This window comes from Corvus hawaiiensis, chromosome 3, assembly GCF_020740725.1.
Source record: "Corvus hawaiiensis isolate bCorHaw1 chromosome 3, bCorHaw1.pri.cur, whole genome shotgun sequence".
In the NCBI taxonomy this organism is placed as follows: Eukaryota; Metazoa; Chordata; class Aves; order Passeriformes; family Corvidae; genus Corvus; species Corvus hawaiiensis.
This window is the reverse complement of record NC_063215.1, coordinates 22,714,648-22,742,301: the sequence shown is the minus strand read 5'-3', so window position 1 is coordinate 22,742,301 and position 27,654 is coordinate 22,714,648.

Below are 27,654 nucleotides of genomic sequence, written 5' to 3'. Positions count from 1 at the left end.
GTCACGGGACCCGAGGGTCCTTGCCCACGCAGGGGAACACAAAACAACCAATGGGGAACGAGGGTGACCAGGAGCTCAGGAAACCCCGTGTCTCCTGCCCCAGGGCCCCTCTCCCAGGGCTACATGGCAGGGGGGAAGGGACCCCGACATTTCACCCATTTATTTTTAACAAAAGAGATTTAAAACTTAACATTGAAACAACTGGATAAACATAACAAGAACAGTGTCAAGACAAAACAAGCCACCCTCCTGAGTCTTTAAATGTCCAGACAGATTTTCTGGAACATCTTAAGGCTGACAGAAGGGGGACAGGACTCTCCAGGCATGCTTTGTGGGGAAACTGAGGCAGGAGAGGGTTTAATTTCCTCCCTCCCCCTTTTCATCCCCCCCTCAGCATCGGAGAGGAGTTGTCGGGAAAGGGAATTGTATAGGGAAGCCATGGGGTGAAAAACGGATTAGGAATAAACTGGGGATAGGGTAAACTTAGGAAAGGGTTCATATTGGGTATAGGGTAAAAGGGGAAAGTAGGTTGTAGGTAGGGAAGCTGCTGGGATGGATATTGTTTATAATTTTGTGCATAACGGCTGCCTTTGACGGGAATACCTCCAGGCCCAGTAACATTTGCTGCTTGTAAACCCTTCTTTCCTTGCACTATATCAAATTGTACAACTTCCCCATCTCCTACGCTTTGCAGGTAATTTTTAGGGTTATTCCTTTTAATGGCAGTTCTATGGATAAATAAATCTTCCCCTGTATCATCTCGTGTTATAAATCCATAGTTGTTTTTGAAATTATACCATTTCACAGTTCCTGTAATTTTCATTGCTACAACTTCTCCTACCACGTGCTTGCGTGTTCGTCGTGGCTGCTTGTCCTGCGTGGCCGCCGCCTCGCCGACTCCGACGTCTCGGCCGGGCCCCCGTGTTGCGGCTGCTCCGCGCTCTCCGAGCGGCGCTGCTCCAGCGCGTGTCTGGGCTCTGCGCGGCCCCGCGTTGCCATCGCCGCTGGCTCCGTGCCCTGTGAGCGGTTCCGCTCCGCAAACTCCCCGCTGCTTTGAGTGAGTGCGGCCCCGTTCCGGCTCGGCGCTGCGCTGCGCGGCTTCTCGTGTCGCTGTGGAAACCGCCGCTTCTCCCTCCGCAGGGCTCTCAGAACCGTGTGCTCAGAGCGGGCTGCCACGCCGATGCCCGGTTCCTGGCTGCTCATGGGGGCCGCCTCTCTGCTGCAGGTGGCCCATGGCACCCGCGGCGTCACTCCCTCACTCGTGGCCGCATGGCCGGGGACCCCGAGACAGGGATGGGGTCTGCGATAAGGCGCGCGCTCCCGAGGGGGCCAGGCGCATCCAGCGCAGGCACGTCTGCCGGCACGGCTGCAGTCACGCACTCCTGGGATGGCCGCCGCGCGGTCTCAGCCACAGAATTATGGCCATCCTCTGCTCTATGGGTAATGGGACCATACAAATGCTCTTCGAGAGCTTCACTGATTACAGTGGATCCGCGGAGGGGTTCTATCACTAATGCATGTTTTGTTTGATCCCTTATCCCAGATCTCGTGCCAAAAACACCCGTGATTAGCTCCAGTAATTCCAGGAGGATTAATATCAAAAAGTAAGTCTCGAGAAATATAAAAGAAAGTTTTGAAAAGCCAGTTAAAAAAATGTTCTAGATCTCCCAGAACAAATACTTTCTTGTTTTGTTGCTCAAGAATTCCTTTAACTTCTAGATACATTTCTTTCTGTGGTTCAGAGAGCCACATTTCCCACGATTCTTCCATAGTCCAGAGAGAATATCCAAACCAAGGTGAGAAGAGAGAGATTGAGTGGTTTTTACTCACAAATTTTCTGTCCTTAGGGATCTGTGTCTTGTCCGCATTCTCTACCATTTGCTACAGTGTGGATACTGTAACATGATGTATCAAACAAGGAGGCTATGGAAAAGAAATATATATGGACCGATTCTTGATAGATGTTTCAGGGATGTTTATTTCTCCAGCCGAATGGCCGGGGCTCTGCCGAGGAACTGCCACAATCCCGGGACCCGAGGGTCCTTGCCCACGCAGGGAAACACAAAACAACCAATGGGAACGAGGCTGACCAGGGGCTCAGGAAACCCCGTGTCTCCCCCCAGGGCCCCTCTCCCAGGGCTACATGGCAGGGGGGAAGGGATCCCGACACCCTTGCAGCCCATGGTGAAGACCATGGTGAGGCGGCTGTGCCCCTGCAGCACATGGAGGTCAGTGGGGATGCAGAGATCCACATGCAGCCCATGGAGGAGAACCACACTGGAGCAGGTGGATGCCTAAGAGGAGAACGTGACCCCATGGGAAGCCTGTGGAGAGAGGACCCCATACTGGAGCAGCCTGTCCTTGAACCCTGTGGAAGTGTGACCCACACTGCAGTACTTTGTAAAGATGGACTCACACTGGAGAAGTTCATGGAGAACTATCTCCTGTAGGAGGGACTAAGTTGGAGCAGGGAAGGACTCCTCTCCCTAAGCAGTGGCAGAAACAACCTGTGGTGAACTGACCATAACCCCCATTCCCATCTCCCTGCACTTCTGAGGGACGAGGTAGAGCACTGGGAAGGAGGCAGGGGTGGGAGGAAGGTGTTCTTAAGGTCTTATTTTACTTGTCATTATCCTGCTCTGATTTTGTTAGTAATAAATTCAACTAATATCCCTAATTCTAGCCTGGTTTGCCTGTGACATTATTTGGTGAGTGATCTCTCCCAGTCCTTATCTCAACTCATGAATCATTCACTATATTTTCTCTCCCCTGTCCAGTTGTGGAGGATAGGGAGGCTTTGGTGGGTGTCTGGCATCTAGCCAGAGTCCACCCACTCCAAGGGGTTTTTTTTGCCTTCAATGGCAGGGTTCAATTTTAACTACAAATTACCTCACAAATTTGTTTCTTCTATTAATATGACTTTTTCACAACTATATTTTAGCTTGCCACCTTTTTTGTGTAACTTACGTACTTCATGCCCTCAGTTAATAAAAATTTCATTAATGTTTGAATGAAATCAACTGATATCCTCAACTCATGTTTCACTTGTCAAGTAAGATTCCAGAAGATTTTATGGGTCAGAAAGGATATAATTTCCTAATTTGGAAACTATTGCAAAATCAGCTCTGAAATTTAGAAAAGAATCTTTTCATAATGGGGCTTTACAGAGTCAGTTATGAACAATGTCTTCCTTTGAGATAAGAAACTGACTATAATGCACGAATATAATTAATAATTTATAGTATCTATAATGGAAAGACTTCATCAGTCCTCAGGTTGGCTCCCTCAATGCTTCTTCTAACCATGCTGTTAACAACACCTAAATACAGGGTCAGAGAATTTCAGCTATACAACAATAATATCAGAATCTGTTTCTGACTGATCCTTATCACACCTGGATTCTTGTTAGTGAAGTAAGAATTTCTTTAAACTTCTAGTTTGAAATAAAAATGGTCTCTTGATATTAACTTGATTAAAACATTACAGATTAAATAATAACAGTATCTTACAAAGTTTCACTGAGATATTAGAATAAGATATAATACTATTTATAAATAAATCACCAAAAGTATATCATGTCTGGAGGCAATAGTCTTTCTACCCTATTAAGAATTCTAATCTACTGAGCCATATACTCAATAATTAATTATTTAGCCTTGCTCTGACTTGAAAGAATCCATCCACTCTGATGTTACTTTCACACCCGTCTTCTTCTATCATTCTACCTTTCCAACATTTCTATAATAAGAACTATTTTTCATGAGAAGTAGATTTTCACAGAAATATGATCTATTTTTGCATTTGAAGCCAGCACAGTATTATATACAAGAAGTAATCATCAGAGCTCAGTTCTGCATTCTTTCTAGTAATCATGTGTCTCCAGAGACACCAAAATACTTGTCAACTATGCTACTAAATTGGGTCACATAATGTTAAAAACATCAAAGCTGGTCTTGTATCCCCCAAAAATAATTCCTAAGAAATTCATTTTATGATTCTGTATAATTATAGCTTAAAAACATACACAGAAATCTGTCATTTTTTCCTCTGGGATGCCTTCAGGCCTTTGCAATGATCTCTTGATCTTGAAGCTGCTCCAATTTATATGAAGACAAAAAGATTCAACAGATTTACTATAAAATTATATAAGCACCCTTTTTTCTTTTTCACTGTTTCAGGGCAACTTATGAATTCAGAATTTAGAAGGACTATTGTTAACATACTAAAGTAATCTGACTCACAGGAATGATCAAGATATATATTTCAGCATTTCTTCCACAGATATAATTCAATTTTCTCCAACTTGTATGATTTTTCATAACTTCTCATTGTATCAGTTTCTTTTAATATTGTGTAACTGATCTGAAATTACAAAATAGCCACTTCAAGCAGAGTTGATTACTGTCTCACAAAACTGAACTTTTTCTGCTTTTATTTTCAATTTTTTTTCCCCCCAAATTAAACCAAGCATGCCACCCCCTCCCTGCGCCCCCCCCCGCCCCCCCCCTCCAATGTCATACAAGCATAGAATGGCTTGGGTTGAATCATTTAGTTCCAACCCCCCTGCCATGAGCAGGGACACTTTTCACTAGACCAGGTTGCTCAAAGCCCCATCCAGACTGGCCTTGAACATTTCCAGTGATGGGATATCCACGACTTCTCTGGGCAACCTGTTCCAGTGCCTCACCATTGTCACAACAAAGACTTTCTTCCTAATACCTAAACCAAATCTACTCTCCTCCAGTTTAAAGCCATTCCCCTTTGTTCTGTCTCTACCCCTCCACATAAAAAGGATGTCCCCATCTTTCTTGCAGGCTCCCTTCAGGTAGTGAAAGACCACAGTTATGTCATCCTGAAGCATTCTCTTCTCCTGGCTTAACAAACCTAATTCTCTTAGTCTTTATAGCAGAGGCGCTCAATCCCTCTAAAACCTTGGTGTACCTCCTCTGGACTCATCCAACAGGTCAATGTCCTTCCTGTGCTGGGGACACCAGAGTGCTCCTCATGGGGTCACACAAGAGTGGAGCAGAGGTGCAGAAACCTCTTCCTCAACCTGATGGCTCCATTGCTTTTGATTTACCCCAGGACACAGGCATAACTTTCTAGCAGCACTTGGTGACTTCCAGCTCCTCCTCATTGTTGCCCATGCTGCATGCATTCCTGTGAAGACACTGTGAAGCTGGGCTTCTGGCTGTGTTGCCTTCCTACAGGAACACCCCTTAACTCCTCTGAGGTATTTCCCTGGTGTTTCTGGGTTGGCTTCTGTTACCTCAGGAGTTCCCAGCTCACCTCTGTAAACTGCAAATGTGCTCCAGTGCGGCCAGCACATTTCAGAATCACTGCCAGGGGGCGCTCACTAACCCCTCTAACCCTTCCACATCACCCCACAATTTCCCAGCAACAAGCTCCCTGGGGGCAGCTTTTGTCCAGGTGGGGGTGGGGGTGGTCCCCGCTGGCTCCACTCATGCAGGTCAGAGCTGCCTTTGAGTCACAGCTCCACCACTTCCTGCTTGGGAGGTGAGGTTGGAGTGGCTTTTTCTGCTCCGGTTCTGAGGTCTTGCTGGGTAGGAAAGCTCACACCACCCTCCCATGGTGCGATCCTCAGCTCCAGAGCATTTAGTCTTTGAAATACATACTTTATTACATACATACATATATGATGTATTTCTTCAAAAGATAGGAGGGTATTTAGGGCATTTTTTTTTTTTTTTTTTTTTCAGGAAAGTATAGCAATACAGAAATTAAGGAACATGCCTGGGTTACAGTATTAGTTCTATAAATAGATTTAGATGGATTTTCACACTCTCAGGAAGTAAATTCACAAATGGCCTGATCTAATTCTCATTCAAATCAATAGCAGCCTTTAGTAGGCTTTGAGAGTAGTCTATTTAATCTTTCTGTATCTCAGTTATACTGCTGTAAATGGAGGCTATCGCCTTTAATCACAGAAGTGAAGTGAGAATGAATGTTTAATAATTTATAAAGAGTCAAACAGTGCTCAGAGGTAGGCCATAAAAGCAAGCAGACAGCTCCTTTCTATATCTATTACTGAAAATACTGCACAAAGTCCAGCTCATGTAAGTTTTGTGCCCTGGCTGGGGAAAAAGGAACATTGCTCAGGTGACCCTGGAAACTCCTATCCTTTTTCTTTGATGGGGCAGGACACTCAGGTGCGTTACAGGCACTGCTTCAAAATGATGAATAAAGGGAAGTCATTCAGTGACATGGATCTTACACTTTATGTCTACCCATCCTTTCTAGTTATCTGTATATATTAGAGACTTGAGTCATGCTCCCAAATACACCCTCTGTTCAGCTGGTGCTGTTGCTCTATTGCCACACATAGTCACTGGATGGGAAGCAGAAAAGGCTTTGCCTATAGTGATTAGCACTGCCAGCAACTATCTAATCTCTCTCTGCAAATACTGAGTGGTTCCATTTATTATTCTTATTCAGTGTGGTTCCTGGCTTTTGATACCCTTTAATATGGCTGAGTATTATCTGGATGAGTATGAGCAGGCACAGACCAAAACCAGCATAGGCACTGTGCCAGTAGTGAAATGGTATTCTGGACCAAAGGACAGTGTTCAAGGATGTGTCTTGCTCCTATGAAAGTTCACCCATACAGCTGTGCCCAGACTGCTCTCAAAGCAACAGAATGAGCAATTTCTGGTCTAAAACTGGGTGTTAGAACTGCTTAGCCATGGGAAGAAATTGATGTACAGTTCACAATTCTCACAAAACTGTTTCAGAGCTCTTGATATGTTCATGTTACAGAACAGATTCGGGTACATCTCAGTGCTGACTTGACTTTTTGTTAAAGCTGCTAACACCACTCTTGATCTTATATAGGGTTCTACACTGGACTTTTTTATTGAATCATGGAAAAAAGAAAAAACATGCTTTCTCATCCACTGGGGTAAAAGAAGATGAAGTACAATAAAAAATTAAATGTTTAGATAAGTAATCTACCAAAACAGTTAAAATAAAACCGCTGTTCAAAAATACAATTTTAATTATATTCAGATTTGCAGCTAACAGAGTCATTCAATGTAGAACATCTCATTATAAAATAATAAGGTAAATTGATCATATCTTTGCACTTTGATAGAAGATGCAATTCGATAGTAAATTAGATTGCTTTCATGAAATCCAGGTATCCCACAGTGCTTAGGGTCTGTTTAACGCTTAAAACAGCTATGCATCTGTAGCTCTGTATCTGCAAACATTTTTGTCTCGGTTATTTCCTTATTAGTTTTACTGATTCTTCTTCAAGTACACTCATGAACCTACTGGCCAGACTGAGAAATCTACAAATACCACAATTCATCACTGAAAGTACTAGAACCTGGTAAGAGCATTTTATAAGTTTTGGGGTTTTTTTAAATTCAAATAAAACAAGGATAAATTGATAACAGTGTACTTAAAAAATGACTAATTAAGCTGGCTGAACATAGATACTAAGTTTGCAAAAATTATTTAAACATTGTATGATTCAATGACTGAGATTGTCATAATTAATAGACGTTTCTTTCACAAAAAAAATTGCATTTATAGGAAGAAAATAAAATTAAAAACTGTTCAGACTACAAGTTCAAGCTTTGAACAAAGATACTTATCTTGGAGACTTTTGGTTAAAAATAAAACAAAATATTTCAGCATTAGTATTACTAAACATAAATTGGCAAATTATTGGTTTACAATCAAATCTTCTATCTATAAGAGGTTTTCTTTTTACATTCATGTGGGCTTGAAAATGTACCATTTCAGAAAAAATAAAGTGCTTTATTAGGTACATTTTTACAGCTTGAACTGCCTGAGTGAAAAAGTGTCTTAGAAATGTTAATTACTTGCTTTATTGCTCCAGTAGTGTCGTATATAAGTTTATTGATATATTTCATTGATATATTGCCTTATTTCCTGAGTTCTAGAGCAGCTGGAGCCTATACTGGTATCTGAAAATTAGGAATTTTCCCACTATCAATAACGAAGGGTCATTTCATTTAAAAATAACTATCATTTATTTAGTATTATGTGTTTTCCTTTAAATAAGCAGCAAAGGTATTATTAGGGCTTTTTAGGGAATAAATCCAATCCCAACAATTGTGAAGTTAATTTAAGTGTGAAATGGAGGTATCTGCATGCCAGAAAATGTTCTCTAGTAGTCTGTGGGCAATAAGCTCAAATAGTATAATTTTGCATAAATCTATTGAGTAGTGGATTTACACCATCAAAGATCCTAGCTCCATGTTAACACCTGTTGTTCTTCATAATAACATTTTTATAGAATACTGAATTATGGGAATAGAGCTATTACTGGAACTTCCATCCATTTGTTGCAATCTTAGTTTTTATTATAAATGACCAATTCTTTCTCAGACAGAAAGAAAAAGGCAAAGAATTCAATAACATATCCTAAGCCAAACCCAAACCCATATAAACCTTTTCTGAAGCCTTAGGGATTACAGAACTCTTTCATGTAGAGCTAAAGGGAAGGGATGCATCCAGAGGAACCTTGACACGCTTAACAGGTGGGCAAATGCAAACCTCATGAAGTTCAACAAAGCAAAGTGCAAGGTTCTACACCTGGGGTGTGGCAATCCCAGACACACCTACAGGCTGGGCAGAGAAGGGGTTGAGAGCAGCCCTATGGAGAAAGACTTGGGGCTGATGGTTGATGAAAAATTTGAGATGAGCCGGCAGTGTGCGCTTGCAGCTCAGAATGCCAGGTGTATCCTGGGCTGCATCCAAAGGAGTGCGGCCAGCAGGCTGAAGGAGGTGATTCGCCCACTCTGCTCTTGTGAGACCCCTCCTGGAGCACTGCATCCAGCTCTGGTGTCCCCAGCTCTGGTGTCCCCAGGACATGAAACTGTGGCAGCAAGTCCAGAGGAGGGTCATGAAGTTGATAAGAGGACTGGAGCACACCCCTTATGAAGACAGGATGAGAAAGTTGGGACTGTTCAGCCTGGAGAAGGGAAGGTTATGTGGAGACCTCACAACAACCTTCCGGTATCTGAGGCGGCCTACAGGGAAGGTGGAGAGGGACTCTGTCAGAAACTCTAGTAATATGACAAGGAGTAATGGGTACAAATTTATCTTTAAGGTCCATTCCAATCCCTTTACATTCTATGATTCAATGACAAATCTCATCCTTGAAGAGAGCCATTCCTACAAAAAGACTGCATAGAACAGACACTTTATTCTGTTTATAGTTTATAGAATAAGCAGCAGACTCTTCTAACAGCCGAAGGATGCATCTTGCATTGAGATTTGTGCCAAAATACTCTGGTCTCAGTAATCCCTTTTCACCTTCTAATAAGAGAGCTGACATGGTTTAATGTCCCGTTTTGTATTTGGTTTCCCTTTACAAGTGGAGCTGATCTGGAAGACAGGTGTATCAATCTTCATACAGCTTTCATACAGGGCATTTTTCTCAGGTCCAGGATAGCATTATGTAAAGAAAAAACTGGTAACTTAAAGGCAAAGACATTTCCTGTGACTGCCGGAAGACAGGTTTAGGCCTGTCTTCTTCCAATTCTTGAACTTTCTTTATAGGAACGTCATGAATTTTCTATTCAATTTGTTTTGCTTGGTTCTGAAAGTCTTTCCACGATAGAAAGAAGGTCTTTTGGAGCTCCTGCATAAGAATATGAAGAAGCCATATAGTTACAGTACACTCAACCAGGAATACTAAATATGGCTTTGGGGAACACTATGTCAAGTCAAATCTTAGATAACTGGCTGCTTTTCATGACCAAAGTTTTCATTACTGGTTATGGCAGTTCTGGATTTATTCAAATTTCCTACTTTACAGAACACATCAGAAATAATGCAAGGAATCCTGACATAACTAAACTGTTTAATAATAACTAAACTATTTTGTCTGGAGAACTGCTTTGCTTACCCTAGATTAGAGCCTGGCTGTGACAAATACATCAAATGTGGACAGTTAAAAAGTTAAGAGGATAGTTCAGAAAAAAGACAAACCAACAGGATAACACAGATATATTTTAAGTCTTCTCTGGATAAGCTTTTCTTCATCCTTACTAATCAAAAAGGTAGACTGACAGATTAAGTTATATCATCCAATATCACGTACATAGTACTTCTCTCCACTTGGTAATTTTGGTATGCATTACTAGTCAAAAATATGCTGTGGAGAAACTTTTATGTTTTGTCTTAGCTATGATCTGCTCTGTACCACTTTTATCTGATAAAATCAGACAGCAGTTTAAATAACCAATTTAAATCCAGGTTTCTATGAATTAATTTATGTCTGGTAAAACAGTGGTAAATTACAATTAATAAGTAACCTTGCATTAAGCTCCAATTTAAGTATTGTTTCTTAAATTGTAAAATAATGTCATTTGTCATCTAAACTAAACTAAATATATAGTATGTCACTCTCAGTTTGATCCATTCTTAATTTACAAACTCATGAATTTGCATGTACACTTCCGTAGTCTTGTAAATTGGTTTTTGAAATTGGTTTTTGAAATAACCTGCTTTTTTTCTGCCTCGCATTACTGTACTGACTGACAATTACTTGCATCATGAGATGACAAAGGAAACACATGACATCTGATCATACTGGTCTTGTACTGCTTCCTGCTTTTTGCTCAGATTTCATAATACAGATGCATCTCACTGGCATCATTAGTAGCTGTCTTCATTGATACAGAAATTCTAGGACATGTGGTAGGGTTAAATGACTCTCACGTAATAACCACTTTTAGGTTGTTTTTTTTCACATACACACACTAACTGGTCCCTTAATGCATCATTTAAGATCTCTGAACCGGCAATGCTCTGTTAATTTTCTTAACTCAGCCACTTAAAAAAAAAATTATAAATGTGGAAGCAGTCTGAAGTCACCAGCACCTGAGGGAATAAGTGATGTTGTGTAGTTTCTACAATCTATGTAAATGTTTTCTCCACTGGTTTAATAGGATCACTTAGCTTATGCAACAGCTGAAAAAGGTTAGCCACAATTATACCCACTGAAACCACAAAGTAGGGTTTTTTTGCAATTGAGGATATTAGGTAGTTTATATTATTTGAAGCCTGAGATACAGGTGGGGCAGTTCTCTATTGAGCTATCAAACAATTCCATTTCCCCCAGGTTAGACATTAACCTCTTTTCTGTTTTAAACAAGCGATTTGCTCACAGTCCCAGTAACTACGTTTCTTTCTTCCTTATGTTTTTTGCTAGACTTTAATCCTTTTTCTTTTACAATTTTTATGGGAGGTCATCCTGTCCTCTGTGTTATGTTCTTTTCAACTGTCTTAATAATTATATTATGAAGAAAAGAAATAATTAATTTTACAGTGTAAATGGCATATGTTAGTTTTGGCTATTCAGCTAAAAGTATTTTGGATCTAAGAAATGGTGATCACAAGAATTTTAAAATAATTTAAGGACATATTATCAGCGTCTTTTACGCCCAATATATAAAGAACTTTTCATTTGCATACTTTTCAACAATCTCTGAATACAGTTTTATAGATCACAGACATGAAAATATGAGGGTTTGCAGCTTACATCTTTCTATTTCCCCTGTTCATACATTGTCTGCAGTGCAACATTTGGCCACGTGTAGCATAAAAACAAAATCTTTCTTCTTAATAAGAGGAAGATCGATGTTATTTGTCAATATATTGTGAATGTCTATATTTGTATTAGCTAAGCAATCACTAGTTAGTAATCAAAACAAAACAAAAAAAAATCATCCAAGCTTGCACTACTGAGCTAAATCCAGGGCATAGTCACTTTTTAACAATGGGAGTACTTTCAAGACCCATCTCAAAAACAGTAGAACTGAAAGACACAGGACCAAGGTAATTTTAAATTTCCAAATGTGAAATCCTAAAAAAATAGGATTTTTCAATCTGGAAAAGAAACAATAAACAGATGACATATGTCTACCAAATGAAGAGTAGCATGGAAAAGAGGAGTCAAGGATTGTTGCTGATTTTCTTCTTCATGCTAAAACCCACGGATTCAGCTCAATGTTAGAACCTAGACCATTTATTTCTGATGTTGTGTAAAAGGAGAACATATACCTTTTCTGTCTATAGTAAGAGATGCCATGCACAGGCCATTAACACCCTTAATTCACTTCTTGAAATGTAGAGAAGTTACCAATGCAAAACTTTGCAGTTGGCTGAAGTCCCAGGTGTACATATGGTTTAGTGGAAGATGTTCCTTCCCAGAGCAGTGAAGTTTGTAAATAGATGAACTTTAAGGTCCCTTCCAACCCAACCCATTCTATGATCCTATGATTCTATGGCTGCAAATGCCAGAATTTTAAATAAGAATTCTTAACAGTAGTTCAGTGCAGATTATTTTTATTTGAAATTCCACATTTCTTCTCCTACACCTTTAGGCTGCTGAACTGCTAAAGTATAAAATAATACTCCTCTCTTTTAGGTAAGTAGATTCTTCTCTGCACCCTTGTTAATTATGTCTCCATAATATTTAAACTTTGTATAGCTCAAAAACAAAACAAACAAAAAAAGGCCACTAAGCTCCATAATAAAGATCTGCTTGTAAAACAAAGGACATACAGAAGCTGTAAATAAACTCAAGTGAAAAAGTGTGGAGTAATCAGAGACAGGAAAATTACTTGGACAATTTAACTCAAAAAATAGGATAATCTACAGGAAAAAGGTACATGGGCTTGGGATTTTTTTTTTTTTAATTTTTTTTAGTATCTCAGGTCATCTATTTAAAGATACAACAGTTTGTGGACTTTGTGTTTGCTGTTGCACTAATAACAGCCTGTACAACAGAATTATGTAGGTAACATTTTGTCTTAAGTGGCACTGTAGATCAGTGAACACTCATATAATACTTCAAGGAAGGACTAACACTAGAATCATAAGTCATATATCAAGAGACAAGAGGTGTAATAAAAGTCTTTTCCATTAGACAAATTTGTGAAATAAAACTTCATTTATGAAATACTTCTTAATATAATTGCTGTATTCATCCTGGAGAAGAGGAGACTGAGGAGACCACTTTGCTCTCTTCAACATCCTCATGAGGAGAAGCAGAGGCAGGTGCTGATCTCTTCACCCTCGTGACCAGTGATAGGACTTAAGGAAATGGCCTAAAGCTGAGTCAGGGGAGGTTTAGGCCAGATATCAGAAATAGGTTTTTCAGCCAGAGGGTGGTTGGGCACTGGAACAGGCTCCCCAGGGAAGTGGCCACAGCACCAAGCCTGACAGAGTTCAAGAGGCATTTGCACAACACTCTCAGGCACATGATGTGACTTTTGGGATGTCTCATGTAGGACCAGGAGTTGGACTTGATGATCCTGACGGGTTCTTTCTAACTCAGCATATTCTATGATTCTATTATAATTTCTACCATTACGCTTAGCAGTGAGAGAAACTTAGAGAAAGAAACTTCAACTTAATAATATTTTCAGCTTTATATATATTTATCATTGACATATCTAGTCCTGTTTCAGTCATCAAGACAGGAGAGGCCAGAGGGAATGTCTTTATCCCAAGTTCTGACACTATTTTCAGTATCACATTTTAGAAGCATGGTCAAATAGAAATCCATGGATCTTTGAAGTACTGTGAACACAACCTTCTTCCTACACCTGTGTTTGGACTTCCTCCAAAATAATAGAAAAGATACTGCAAACTGTGGCAGTTACAAAGCTTTGATTCTGGCAATCTGTTTTCATGAAAGCCTCTGTTTTGGCTCTGTCAGTACTTATAAAACCAACTAATTGACCAAATGATTAAATAAATAAATAAATAAAATTCTAGGCAAAGTTACATCAAAAATTCCCAAGAATAAAAAAGCTTCAGAGATGCCTTTTTATATTGCTGCTTGTCTCTTCAATATATTGCAAATTCAGGAAACCAAAATCCTTCTGCTGTAGGAGTTTATTTAATCACTGCTGGAACTCTAGATGTCATCTTACAGTAGTATTCTAGTTTGAAATACTCTGCAAAAAGTCAATGCCTTGTGGCAAAAAAGGGACACGTATTCATAGACACTGCTGAGATGAATTTATGAAGTAAACCAAGCAAGGCTGTGTCAGGAATAGCTCAGCATTCACTCACACACACACAGAGGTACACACATGCATGTACTGTAATAGGACACTGAGGAAGACATTTTTACAAGTAGATTGTGATTTCAATCTGAATATAGGCAGGATACAATCCTAGGCCATGGTTGTAGAGACCTATATGTTAGTACCTGATTGACTGCTCTGTAACCGGAGCAAGTACTCTGATGTCAGGATGCATTGCCTCTAATTATGTCCTGTACCAGCTCATTCTTAAGGAGACATGTAAGAACACAGTGTCCAGAGTGAACCTCCATGTATCACATGGAAAGTTAGGTATTGTACAGATAAAAGACTGATAGCTTTGCTCACTTGGAAAACTATTTTTAAAATGTGAGAAACAGTGAGGCTGACTACCTCAATCACAGATGGGAACTATGAGCAGCATGCCATAGTCCACGAACAGGTTCTCATCCAGCAGTGCAACAGACAGGGTTCCCAGCATTGGGTGGGACATAAGATTGCTGTGATCTTTTCTATAGTTTCTATCCTTTACACAATAAAATAGATAAACTTGAGTTTTTCTAACTGAGTTCCCAAAAGAACTGGTACTGAGTGGGAGTTAGCTGAGACAGCCTTGGCACCATTTCAGTGGGTTGGCATAGAGGAGCCTGAGGATGATCAGTGATCACCCCAGCCATGCTCAGTGTCAAACTGCCCAGCAGCTCAGGCCTGGCATGGACTCTCTGCTTGTATGCATTTTCCCCCATACACTGTCCTTGAGGAGGGGGGGTTATTGCACAGGTCAACAATCAAGTCAGACAATGATGATACCATACTACACCTTTCCAGCAGTGTCAGGTCGTGTTGTTCTGACACTGCTTGGCCCAGGGTCCCTGCCATGGCTCATCTCACTCAGTTCTTTTTTATGTTATCCTGTGTGCTGCATCTTATGCTGCTTGGTCAGTTCTGCTCGTGGTCAAGGCAAGGTTGTAATGTTCTTGTGATAATTACCTGGAGGCCTTTTTGTATTAATTTTTAAGTCTTCTTTGCACAGCCTAGTGAAAAAAAATACTTGGAAGTAACTTGCTTTCATTATAATCAAGTCATCTTTTTAATAAATGATCGTTCACTTGGCAGTGAGAACAAGTCAATGCAATATCTGGTAACTGTCAGGTTTGATTGCAGCACCAATTTGATCAAATTGCAGTTGATGAGTATCTCCAGTTTGAGTCACTTTGCATGCCTGTTTCCTGTTTTAGAAAACTATTTGGATGAGTGAAGGAATATTAACACTAAAAGTAAACAAGAAGATGATTAGATGGGCAACAGATTTCATCCTCCTGCTATAGACACATTGATGTATCTTTCTAAGAACTTGTAGTAGAGAGCAGATAGACAACTTCATTGGTTTTATGTTGGATTACTTAAGAAATATTTCTGACAACAAGAAATGAAAAAGCAAATTGAATGACTCATCCATTTTCAAGAACTTGTTAAATATATTTGCAAAGCTGATCTTCCCAAATTAAAAGAAAAAAATAGTGTTGTCTATCAATCTACAAAATGAAACAAATCTGCAGCTTAAAAACTGATGGCTGAACAAACAAAAACCATTACAAAACCAACAATTTTATTTGTATATTTGTAAAGGTTTGCAGTTCTGTGGGCTGCAGAGATTTACCTTCTCAGAGCCCAAATCTACTTCTTAAAAAAACCCAATACACAAAACAAACAAAACACGCACGCACTCCTCAACAAACCCTGAAGTTTGTCTAGCATACAAATTCAGCCCTAATTCTACACCTATATAAGGAAAAAATAAAAGAGAAGGTATGCATTCAGGTATTAAAGCAATTTTCTAGCCTATAGATGCTTAATGTCACTCAATGTCACTTGTCCTTACTCTTCCCCCAGGTCTCTCATTATAGTTGTGGGGATCTGTTAATCCATTACTTTTCCTATTTCACATGTTCCCCCTGTTCCCTCCCTGGCCTTGGCCACTCCCTCGGTTTCTCCCTATTTGCTCCTGCACCCCAACCCCGCCCAGGGACCGCCCTTGGGCCCCTGACCAAACCACCCCACACCCAGACCACGTTGTCTACCTCTGAACATTGTGGGGACAAGATGTGATTAAAGCCATCTCAAACCCTCATGAGAGATCCTTCTCTACCTTCTTTACCATCTGCTGCGTTTTAACGCTGCTGGCTGCAGAGCCAGGTCGCAGGGCTGTCTGAAATGGACTCCAGGATGTGACTGGTCACACGGCCCTAGGAAACCCTCGCTGAGCTCTCAGGGAGCAGCAGCCTGCTAGGCAGAGTCTAGCAGTTATAACTAATGGTGCCCAAGTGAGGGAATATGTGTCCTGGAGAGCCTAGTCGCCTTTGGGAAGCCATTTCCCAGACCGAAGGGACAGCCGGTAGCCTCCTGAGAAGAGTAGCGCTCTTAAATAGAGGTCGGCTGGCAGTGATGGACTAAACTGAGTGCTTTTAGTTGATTCTCTATTCTGGAAAGCCCTGAAAAGGAGCCTGGTGGGCCTGGTAAAAGAGTGGGGATAATCTTTGTGCTGGTAAGCCTCGGAAGGGAGCTGGGAATGGCCTGGTTCAGGGGGATCATTTTTCTCTTTAGTTTAATCATTTTGCCTTGGTTTTGGTTGAGGGTTGGGGGTGGGTTCTTGTCTAGGTGAAGGAGATTGGGCCTCATGGAAGCCTCAGCAAGAAAAACCCCATCCCTAACAAGAGAAGATAGAAGTTTAGTGCCCCCAGTTTTGGTAGTTTATTTTAGCAGTGCATGGGGGGTCTTTGCGTGCGAGAGAAGTAACCTTTGTTTTGTTTCACTGAGTTATCTGGAAACAGAAACCTCCGATTCTCTCCCTCTGACCCTCAGGAGAGATGAAAAATTGTTCCAACCCTTCCGTGCCTCTCCTGTCCGCTCACCAAGCTAGGGCTGATCATCCTGGCCCGGGAGCTCCCCTTAAACCCCTATCCTAACCCCCCAAAACCCCCGTCGTGCTGGCTCTAAGTAGCAGCCAAGGTGGCCGCAGCCACGTGGTTCAGCCCCGCCATGTTGCTTTCTTCTTCTTGTACTTTCCCGGGCGCATGAAAACCTTTGGCACCTCCCTAACCCCGCCCCCTGCGTCGGTCGGTGTGCTGCATCGGCTCCCTTCCCCCCTCCCGAAGTCTTGGTACCGAGTCCCTGTCCCTGCAGGGCCGCAGGCACCCCTGGCAGCCCCTCCCCCCCCGTCAGAGCATGGTCCATTCCAGCCACGCGCCTCCCTCCTCCCCCCCTCGTGCCTGCGGGGGCTGCCGCGGCAGCTTCTCCCTTCCCAGCACGCCCCCATCCACCAGCGAGTCCGTCCCATCCCGCCTCTGCCCCAAGCCACCCCTCCAGTCCCCGGCCCCCACCCCACTGAGACAGTGCAGCACACCGCAGTCCTGCCCCGATCCCTCCCCGCCAGCCAGCTCGGACCGCGTAGCAACAGCAGCGCCCGAGCGAGAAAAAAAAGGGCAAAAAGCGGCGAGGCTCCCCGGCCCCAGGATTGCATGGGGCCAGCCCAGCCCTGAGTAGTGTTGGCATCGAGAGCGGTGACTGCGCCTGGGGGGAGCCCCAGCCCTGGATCGGACCTGTGGAGCGGACCCGGTCCGAGGATCGTGCAACCCGGTCTGACCCGATCGGCAGCTGTGGACAATGCAGAAAGAGCAGCGCAGCAGCCCCCTTCCCCGTTCGCCACGCCACCTTGACGAGACGTGAAGAAAGCAATAACCAAAAGGTGTTATCCTAGAAGCCTCAGCAGAAGAAGCCACAAAAGCAACTGCTGTGTGACAACCCAGCCAGCACAAATCCCCAAAGACAACAACCAGCTGCATCATCATTTATAATTCAATTATTCTGCATTATTTTATCATTTTTATGTTGCATAAAAATGAAGCCCTTCCCTTTTCATTTTAAATTGAAAAGGGTGAGATGTGGGGATCTGTTAATCCATTACTTTTCCTATTTCACATGTTCCCCCTGTTCCCTCCCTGGCCTTGGCCACTCCCTCGGTTTCTCCCTATTTGCTCCTGCACCCCAACCCCGCCCAGGGACCGCCCTTGGGCCCCTGACCAAACCACCCCACACCCAGACCACGTTGTCTCTCTACCTCTGAACATCGTGGGGACAAGATGTGATTAAAGCCATCTCAAACCCTCATGAGAGACCCTTCTCTACCTTCTTTACCATCCGCTGCGTTTTAACACTGCTGGCTGCCAAAGCCAGGTCGCAGGGCTCTCTGAAATGGACTCCAGGATGTGACTGGTCACATGGCCCTAGGAAAGCCTCGCTGAGCTCTCAGGGAGCAGCAGCCTGCTAGGCAGAGTCCAGCGGTTAAAACATACAATAGTCTCAATTACTGTTTGACACCAATCAGTGCAAGAAATGCTTTTGGAATGCTGGCAGCGTGAAAGGTACAGCAGGGGACCTCTCTGATGCCGAGGTCTAATAGCTGAGATTGCCCTGTCTCTCCCTTCTGGGGGGGCATCAATAGGTATCTCTGCTCATAGCCATCGATTCACACTAAACTTTTAGGTATTCATTTCCCTTTGACATTTGTATGTCTTTGAGAAACTTAAGAATTTTAACAATGAATCACAAGTTTTTAGGCATAGATGTGGTTACAGATGAACTACTTGACTTTGAGTGGAGTATTTTCACATGATTTTGTTTTCCATTTTCATTGAAATGCTAACATAATGTTATAACATTAAATCTCAGTCATCAAATTCTATCAGCAAAGAACTTGAGACAGAAATTAAATTCTCAAACTTTCTAACAGTTTGGAATTATAGCAATTGGATTAAATAATTTCTTCCCTCCTGTCAGAGACTGAAATATTATAGCCTATGACTTAAACATTTTCTTAAAGGACTTCTAAAACTGTATTACAAAAGCTGGGAAGAAGACTACCACACCCTGAATGGGGCCCTGACTGAGGCCTTACACTGCTCGCTGATAAAGATAAGATAAAGTAACAACTCAGGGCCAGGGACATTCACAAAGCACAAGCTTAACACCTCCAAGGTGGAGATCACAGCCCCACGGCTATCAGCTGCCAGGCTCACACAGACCCCCTGCACCAGAAGGGAGGAGAGGTTTTGGGTGTGTGTTGGAAATGCCTCTGGTCAGAGGCACAGTGACTGCCCATGCTCCACTGTGCCAAGGAGCCCAGCTCATGGGGTCCTTATTGAGGGGGAGGGGGGGGGGGGGGCAGGGGGAAGCTTATCCACATCAGAAGGGTGTGACATGGCCCATCACAGGGGCCCCCCTCAAAGGGGTCCCCAGACCCTGCACCAGAGCACCAGAGATGATGCAACAGACCCTCAGTGTTGCAAGGGACGGTGTGTCAAGCCAGCCCCTGCAAGGAGAGACACGTGGGCATTCCCACCTGGCCCAAAGCGTATATTAATCCACGGAATTCTGTACTCTCTGGCGTGTGGCAGCATGTGGCAGCGTGGCCACGGTGGTGACAGGGGACCCTCACCACCTGCAGACCAGATGGAGGGGAGCAACGAGACATTGTCAGGATCCTCGGATGGATGATATGCTTCCACCTAACCCCTGTCACCTCTCCCTGTTCCCCCACCCCCCACGCACACTTGTTTTTTCTATTTCTTTCTCTCTTTTCTCTTCCCTTCTCTTTGCTTTTTTTACTACTAAATAAAATACATTCATTTTTGGCATCAACATCTAACCTCGCTTGGTTTAAATCTTGTTTCTGGGAATGTTTTGAACCTTCTAAGTTCTTTCCAGTTTATGCTCAGAGACTTAGCTTTCTTTGCTTTTCTGAGTTTAAACCAGATCGTAACACCTCCCTAAGAACATTGAAAATAATTTCATAACTAAATGTTGAAAGTTTCTTTGTAGTGTTTCATTGGAAACCATTACTAATGATGGAACAGTATGGATGCTTTTTTCACCATTGAATAAAATTTCAGTTAAAAACCACCAAACCAAGTTTCTTTCATTTGTAAAATTTTTGGCAATTACTTATGTGAAAGACTATTTCTTATTTATAACAAAACACCTACAAGATTCTGTGCTACAGTTAGTAATATTATTTCAGGTCCATTAGTGCTAAGTTTCATTTTTCAAGGTCTCTCAGGGCAGCTAAAATAATAGCAAAAAATTGACGACATATGCTACTAATGAAGTCTGTTTCATAACCTCAGAGCTATGTTCTTGCACCATTTTGACAAAAAGTAATTACTTTCTTTATTTTACCCAAAGGCTAAACTTCTAACATAAGAAAAAAGAGAGTGGGAAAAATACACATTGAATTAAATGTACAGAATAGGTAAAAATAGGATGACATAATGCTTAATAGTAAGCCTATAACTGCTAACTGAAACTATTCATATACCCACCAAAAAGAACTTAAGAGTAGATGTGTTTGCTAGTTTTCCAGTAGACATATTTTTAAGACAGAGGAAAATGTACACACCCACACACACATATATATGCTCATTTTTATTTTAATCAGAGTGAATTATTGATTTCACTAATAATGTCTGTAGTTTTAGAGCAAAGTAGGCTTGAGTTCTGGTTAGTAATGTATATATTTTTTTCATAACAGGTGTTACAGTCTGACATAAAGTTTCCCATGCTGAATTTTATTAATATCATTTTGAGAGAGTTTTTTTAAACTGTAATTACAAGAAGATGCTTTTTCCTCTTTTGTTTTTCTTCCTTACCTCAAAAGCAATTCCAAGGTTTTGCAGTTTCTAAGTGGGGTGGCTACAAGAGCAGACCACAATAATCAGTGATCTCTAAGCCAAAATGTATTTGCAAAGAAGAATAGATATAATATGTGACTGTTGATGTTTATTTTCAGATTTCTGCTCTGTGGCATGCACAAACCAGCACCTCTGGTCCAGTTTAGAACAGCAGCACAGATCAGAGGAGCAAGACTCTAACTCAGGGTCAACATGCCAAGCCCTGGCCAATGGTTGGGCTCCTGTGCCAAACAGGAGTCTCCACCTTGGTTTTAACTTTCCCCATGATGCCAGACAGACCTATATGTGTGTTCCTGGGCTCCTGCATTCAACTGCTTTATGGTTATTTTACTTATATCAGCTCACTGGCTTAAATCACCACTGGCATCTCCCAATGACCATCACCAGATTTTTGTAACCTCCTGCCTCAAATGTGTTAGAAAATCTGTAATTTGTTTATTGTTTTCTTCTCCAGCCCATTCCAGGTTAATCTAGGCATTTAGAGATGGGCAGATCTAGTTGAAGGCTCATTATTTGGGTTGTTCTTTCAGGTAGGCTTCATTGTATAAAATTCATATTAAAAGTTGTTGTATTCTGCACAGTTTGTGGAGACTGCAGAGCATATTAGATGAGAGGCATGTTATGAAACCACCATCAGACAATCCTTTACCTGCCCAACGAGGTCATGTTTTTGTTCAGGGTGACAAAATACTCCAAAGAAGCTGTGAGTTCAACTGGTTTAATTAAGCAAATATTAAAACCTTTTTATAAAATCAATTCCAAGCTGGGTCTATGTGCTGAGCTTTAAATCAATTTTAAATCATCTAGAGCTGTCCTGGATAAATAGGGTCTGAATCTAGCTGTGTTGCTTCCACAGGATTCCCAGAGCTCAGATTACATTTTGAAACATGGTTCATGAGGCTATTTAGCATCTTTATTAATAAAAAGATTTAGACATCTTGTAAGGGAAACAAGTCCCTCAACAATTTGGATAGAATACTAGCCATTGATAGGTCAATTCCTTTACAGTGTTTAAAATATGGTTTCATCATTGCATCGTATCTAGTAGGATATTCCAAAATAAGAGCAGAAAGAAATCAGAAGCCATTTTAATGTGCTCTTTTCAACCTCTGTCCAATCAACACATTGCTTTTGATCATGGTTTACTGCCATCAGGTACCCTATCTCTTACATAGCCTCATTACACTACATATTGATTTAACAAAAAAGCCTTACTATAAACCTGGTCAACTAGCTCAATATCTCTCTATTTCTGATCTCTATGTTGAAGAACCAAGTCATTCAGTCTCAGATTAGAGAGGAAAAATAAATAAACAAAACAGATTTTTTTTTTTAAACCCTGGAATCTGAATAAAATATTTTCAGATTTCTCAAGAGGCTGGACTGCATTTTTTAAATGACATCTGAACTCTAGTTCCTCATCAAAGAAATTTTAGGAAAAGTTAAAAGAAAGCAAATGTGTCTAAAACCAGATGCTAATTAAGCATAGTTATTAATTATTTTGACTAACAAGCTCAAAAATCATCTGAGAAATGGGTCTAATTAGAGCTTTAGTATCTTAACAAGAAACTATAAATAACTGTATTAAATCAGAAAACCATAGTAAAACATATTGCACTTGGGAAGGAGTGTATGTCAGTATGAATGAAGATCAGGCAATATCCATGTAAAGGTCAGATATTTTTGAAATATTTAGGGAAGTAGCTACAGGGTAGGCTAAGGGTGAAGTCTTTAAATTGGATGAAGAACAAAAAAAAAGTCCAGTATGAATTTTCCAGACTATTAGTAGCCATAGGATTTTGTGCTATTTGACATTTTAAACTTCATCAAGTTTTCCTTGCTTTACATAAACAGTGGTTATAGTTTTCTCCAAAATAAGCAAGCAATAAGTAGACAAAAAGCCAAATAATTCTTCTGTACCAACTCTTTATGTGGACGTTGGTGACTGTTGCAAGCTTTGCATTTCAACAGTTCTGGAGAAAGTAAGCACACTTGTTTTCAGGGCAGCCTTTAAATTTCCTTGACCTTAGGTGATGTGGCATTAAATCAAGTTACACTAAGGAAACAGCACTGACCATTATGACAACTGATTTCTCACTTGTGATGGATGAAGACATCTATATACTAATTCTCTTAGATTTATAGCTATTGTTAGGAGCAGTAACCATGGTCGTCTTGAATCTGAACAGTGAAGTGAAGGGATTGCCCAAGTGAGCTGCTTATATTTTTCTTTTGCTGCCCTTTGAGGATCACAAAACCATTGTTTATCATTTCCAGAGACCTTTTGTCTGAATAAAGGCCACAGAAGCTTATGATGAGTGAGTTTTAGAAAAAAGTTGGAAAAAATACTGGAAAAAATTACTGAGAAAATTTAATGCTAGCATGCCAATGTAAGTGGTGAAAATTGTTTTTAAAGAAATTGATTTTCAGTAGATTTGGCAAAATAAAGAGAGATGGATTAACAAATTAAACTTTCCTAAACATCAAAAGTGTTTCCAATGTCTGTAAAATGGAATCAACATAAGCTTCTTTATTCCTCTAGACACTTTTATTTTAGATAAACATATCAGTGCCTTCTTTTTGAAAACTCCAGAGTAAGTCAATTGAAATATAATACTTATTCTTTTGATTTTCACTATACTACTTGGAAGTTAGGTAATTTTCTTCATTTTCCCAAGATGAAGGCTACTTTAAATTACAGTGTTGATACTAATCCATCAAACATTGGTTTATGCAAACTGTTCTCCAGAACCTAGTAGATACCAAAGGGCTTGTAGATGAAGTTCACCTGAACGTTTATAAGTTGTTAAAATCTAATATTTGATGTTCACAGTGGTTATCTCTCTGTCCCTGTATTTATCTTTCAAAATAAATAATAAAAAGAAGAATTTTCATGGTCATTCTATGACTTGGTGAAGTAAGCCACAGAGATTAGCTCAGATGGCTGGAGCATGGTGCTAATGCCAAGGTTGTGGATTTGATCGCCGTTTGGGCCATCCACTTAAGAGCTGGACTCAATAATCCATGTGGGTCCCTTCCAACTCAGAATATTCTGTGATTCTGTCAGTGTTGGTCACTACGAATTTCCAGGAGAATGCTTAGGATTCACTTCTTTCTGTATAATTCGACACTGGGTTACTTACCCTTTATATTAATTCTCCCAGGATTCTCTTCGAGCAAGAGCAGACAATATAGGGACAAACCTATAAAGGCTCAGAAAGATTACTGGAAACATCCAAACTCATTTAGATTAATCTGATTTTAAAAAGTTAGAGGAGCAGATATTTAGCATGTTAGCTGTATTTAAGTACCTCAGAATGTAGAATCATAGATTATCAAGTTCTGGCTACTAAATGAATGGTTTATGTTTTAAAAATTTTTGTATTAAATTTCCTGGTTTTGTTAAATGCCCTTAGCAAACGTTAAGAAATATGTTTTTACCTTCCCAGGGTCCTTTTCAAAAGAAATTGTTCTTTAAATTTAGAACAGCTGACTTGCTCTTCATGGACTATTCAGATCAGTTTTAAGTTTTCAAACCTTCAACTTCTATTGGAATTGTTGCTACTGTGCAAAGCACGTCTAATGTACTGGTATTTATTGCTATCTTGCATTATTTCTTTATTATTTGAGCAATAAACCAGCATACTATTGCTTTGCCCATTGTAATTATCCACAACCCAGGTGATTTTTTTTACCTTCAGGAAAGAAATGAGATGAAACAATATTGATTAGTAAGAAAGTAAAAATAGATTTAGTCCTTCAGCACAATTCCTTCCATAAAGAACTGTTTCAAAGGAAGGTTTTAGCACCTGAACAAGAATATCTTATGTCCCTGGGATAGCACTAACTGCTGTTAGCTACATTGCTTTCATAAAATTGTATTGTGCATTTGATCTTCCTCCCACAAAATTGGAGTCCCAGTGTTTTACAGCATATCAAGAATTTTTATTACATTCACAGTTTTAATACAATATTTGCAATTAAATATAGATGTAGTAAAGTTAGATATGGAGGTACTTTATCTGGTTTTGCTGTCATGGGCTATTAGTAAAAGTCAATTTCTTGCAGTTATTTAAGGAAATGTCTGTAGATTTTATGAGTATGTATTTATGCAGGTTTGAGCAGATCAGGTTTATATGTTCAGAAAAATTCAATTTTCTAATTTTTTCCAAACATTTTTGCCTTGATTCCTCAGCACTGACTGCTTCTTGTTGTCTTTAAACTACTGTCCTCTACTTCATCCTCTGTTCTATTGCCATCAAATAGGATTTTGTGAAAGAAGCAACTTAAAAGTCTCATCAGTTTATTTTTTTTTGCTATAATGCTAATACTTCCAAACACCCTTGATCTGTTGTCACTGAGCACTGTGCTATGTAGCAATTTAGATAAACATTACAGAATTATAAATTTTTATGAATTTCATTCACTCCTCAAGTTAACAATGAGGTGCAGTAATGCCATTTCTGGCTTGTGCTAATAACTCAATAAATTGCTTACACTGCTTATATAATGTCAGTGCTGGAGTTTTTCTATGCTTTCATATGGATAGTTTTATTTTTCTTGTGATACTTTTTTACAGCAGTTACTTTCATTTTAAAATGATGAGGTAGTTCCAGTTCCTATTGCTGCAAACTTCAGAGGAGGTATAATAAAAGAGGTTTGTATATGGATTTTCCTACCTTCTCTGGGTACTTTCTTCAATATTGGTTAGGCTTGAACTCATTTTAGTCCCCTGATTATTCATTTTGCCTTCCCAGTAATTTGTATGCTTTCCTTAAGGTACCTGACTGGAAAGGTTTCTGGCAGAGAAGTTCAGTCACAACCTTGGAATAACTTGAATTAAATATCACACTTGTAAATAGTATGACCACTCTGAGGCTGGAAGACTGGGCTAATTCGGGGAAGAATATATTCTCCATTTCTTGCTAATAAACACTTAACAAGCACTTACATGTAACCTTATCTTTAACCTACTTAAAAAACTATGGGCTTTACAAAAAATTTGTGAGTCATGTTCAAAACATTTTTGGGGCACATATACCTGTTATATTGTATGACATATGCTGTCATACAATAGGGCTGCTGCAGTTCTGGAGGAAGACTGAGAGTTTACAAACACTTGTGTCATATATGAAATGGAGTGTTGGCCTTTGCATATTAAGTGTTTCAACTTTTAATTGCGAATTGTTTAATTATTGCTTATTCAAATTACCTATCAACCCAATTGAGAGTTATTAAGTTCCAAAGTTATTCCCCTGATTAGTTGATTAAAGAGTGTTTTACATAATTCCTCGTTAAAAATCCCTTGTATGTGTCCAAGTTAATTACCCTGTTTTTAAGAGTTCTCTGAAATACTTACAACCCAGTTTTAGACCTTTTACCAAGTGTTCTTAACCTTTGTAAGTTTTAAGTGAGTTTTGAGCTTTGCCAAAAAGCAGACCTTCTAATGGACAGAGCTATTTTTAGAACCTGGCTGTTGGCCTTCAACTCAGCACCACGGCAACCTGGAATTTTAATGAGGACTTTTCCCGCCTGTGGAGCCGATGACATTTTTCCTCTAGACAGCAGCGAGCCATTGGCAGACTGAGATTACCTCACCTCAAGACTCCACCAATCATCCAGGACCATGGAGGCTGGACAGTGGGCAGTCATGGGCGGGACCCAGACTCTATAAAACTGCTGGACACGAGATCAAAGGTGCCATTCACCTCACATTAGCTGCTGGTGAAGTCTGATGCTGGGAGCGCAGGCCTCTACCTCTTTCAAAGAGGCAATTTAACCATTCGGACTTTGGGCTAGCTGAAGTCCCCCCAGCGTTGTAAGGTCTCTGCCTTGGGACTTTTGAGCCGGTCCGGCCAACAAGGTCTCTATTCACTGCAGACCCTGGTTTTTTTGGCTTTATAATTATTTTGTACTTGCAATTTTTTTTTGCTGATTGTTCTTTTAATAAATTGTTCTTAATTATTTTAATTAAGAACCAAGAGTTGTCTCATTCCTCACACTTGTAATGATTTTGTTAGACTACACAATTTTGTGTTAATTTTATCCTTTAAATGTTGACTTTTTTATTATAGTGTCTGGTTATATCTGGCATTAATAAATCAGATGATCAAAGAAGAAAAAAACCAAATAAACTGAAGCATCTACTTTGGGCAACAACCAGCCTGGTAGTCATGTAAAAAATGTCAAGATGTTCTTATGCCATTTACTAAAGTGCCTCACCACCATCTCCCTGCTGGGAGAAAGGTCTAAGTGTTTGGCTATTATAACCCCAGGACCAGAGATAATGCTCTGTAGTTTGGGGGTCGTGAAAACCCTTCACCGGACCTCATCTGCAGGTTACCCCAAAATTTAATCTCTCAATGTTTTAGAGTAATGGGTCTTTGTGTTGGTGTTACCCAATCTAAGGAGCTTTGCAACCCACCGTGTCCTCAGGGAATTGCTTTGCTTCTGCAAAGCCCAGTGGCCAAGCTTTGCTGTGCAAATCTATGTATATACTTCTTTCAGACTACACCACAGGAAAAGACAACGTTTGCTGTTTGCTGCTGAAAGAAATTGCTAAAATGTGTCATTGAATGCAGGAAAAAATGGGAAGCATCACTGTTTGAAGGACTGAGGAGAAGCAATAGATAGAACAATGCTGATACAACTGTTTTGATTTAAGGGCATGATTTTTTCACCCAGTTAGTAATGCAGGCATTAGTAAAGGAACCTCATATACTGTCCTGCTGTAACCATGGCCAAATGACCTGACAATATTGATTTGAACCTGGGCAAAGATAACCTTAAGGAGCTTGTCAACCGAAGTCTGTGCAGGGAGAACCTTGGAGAAACTCTTGGGGATTGTGAAG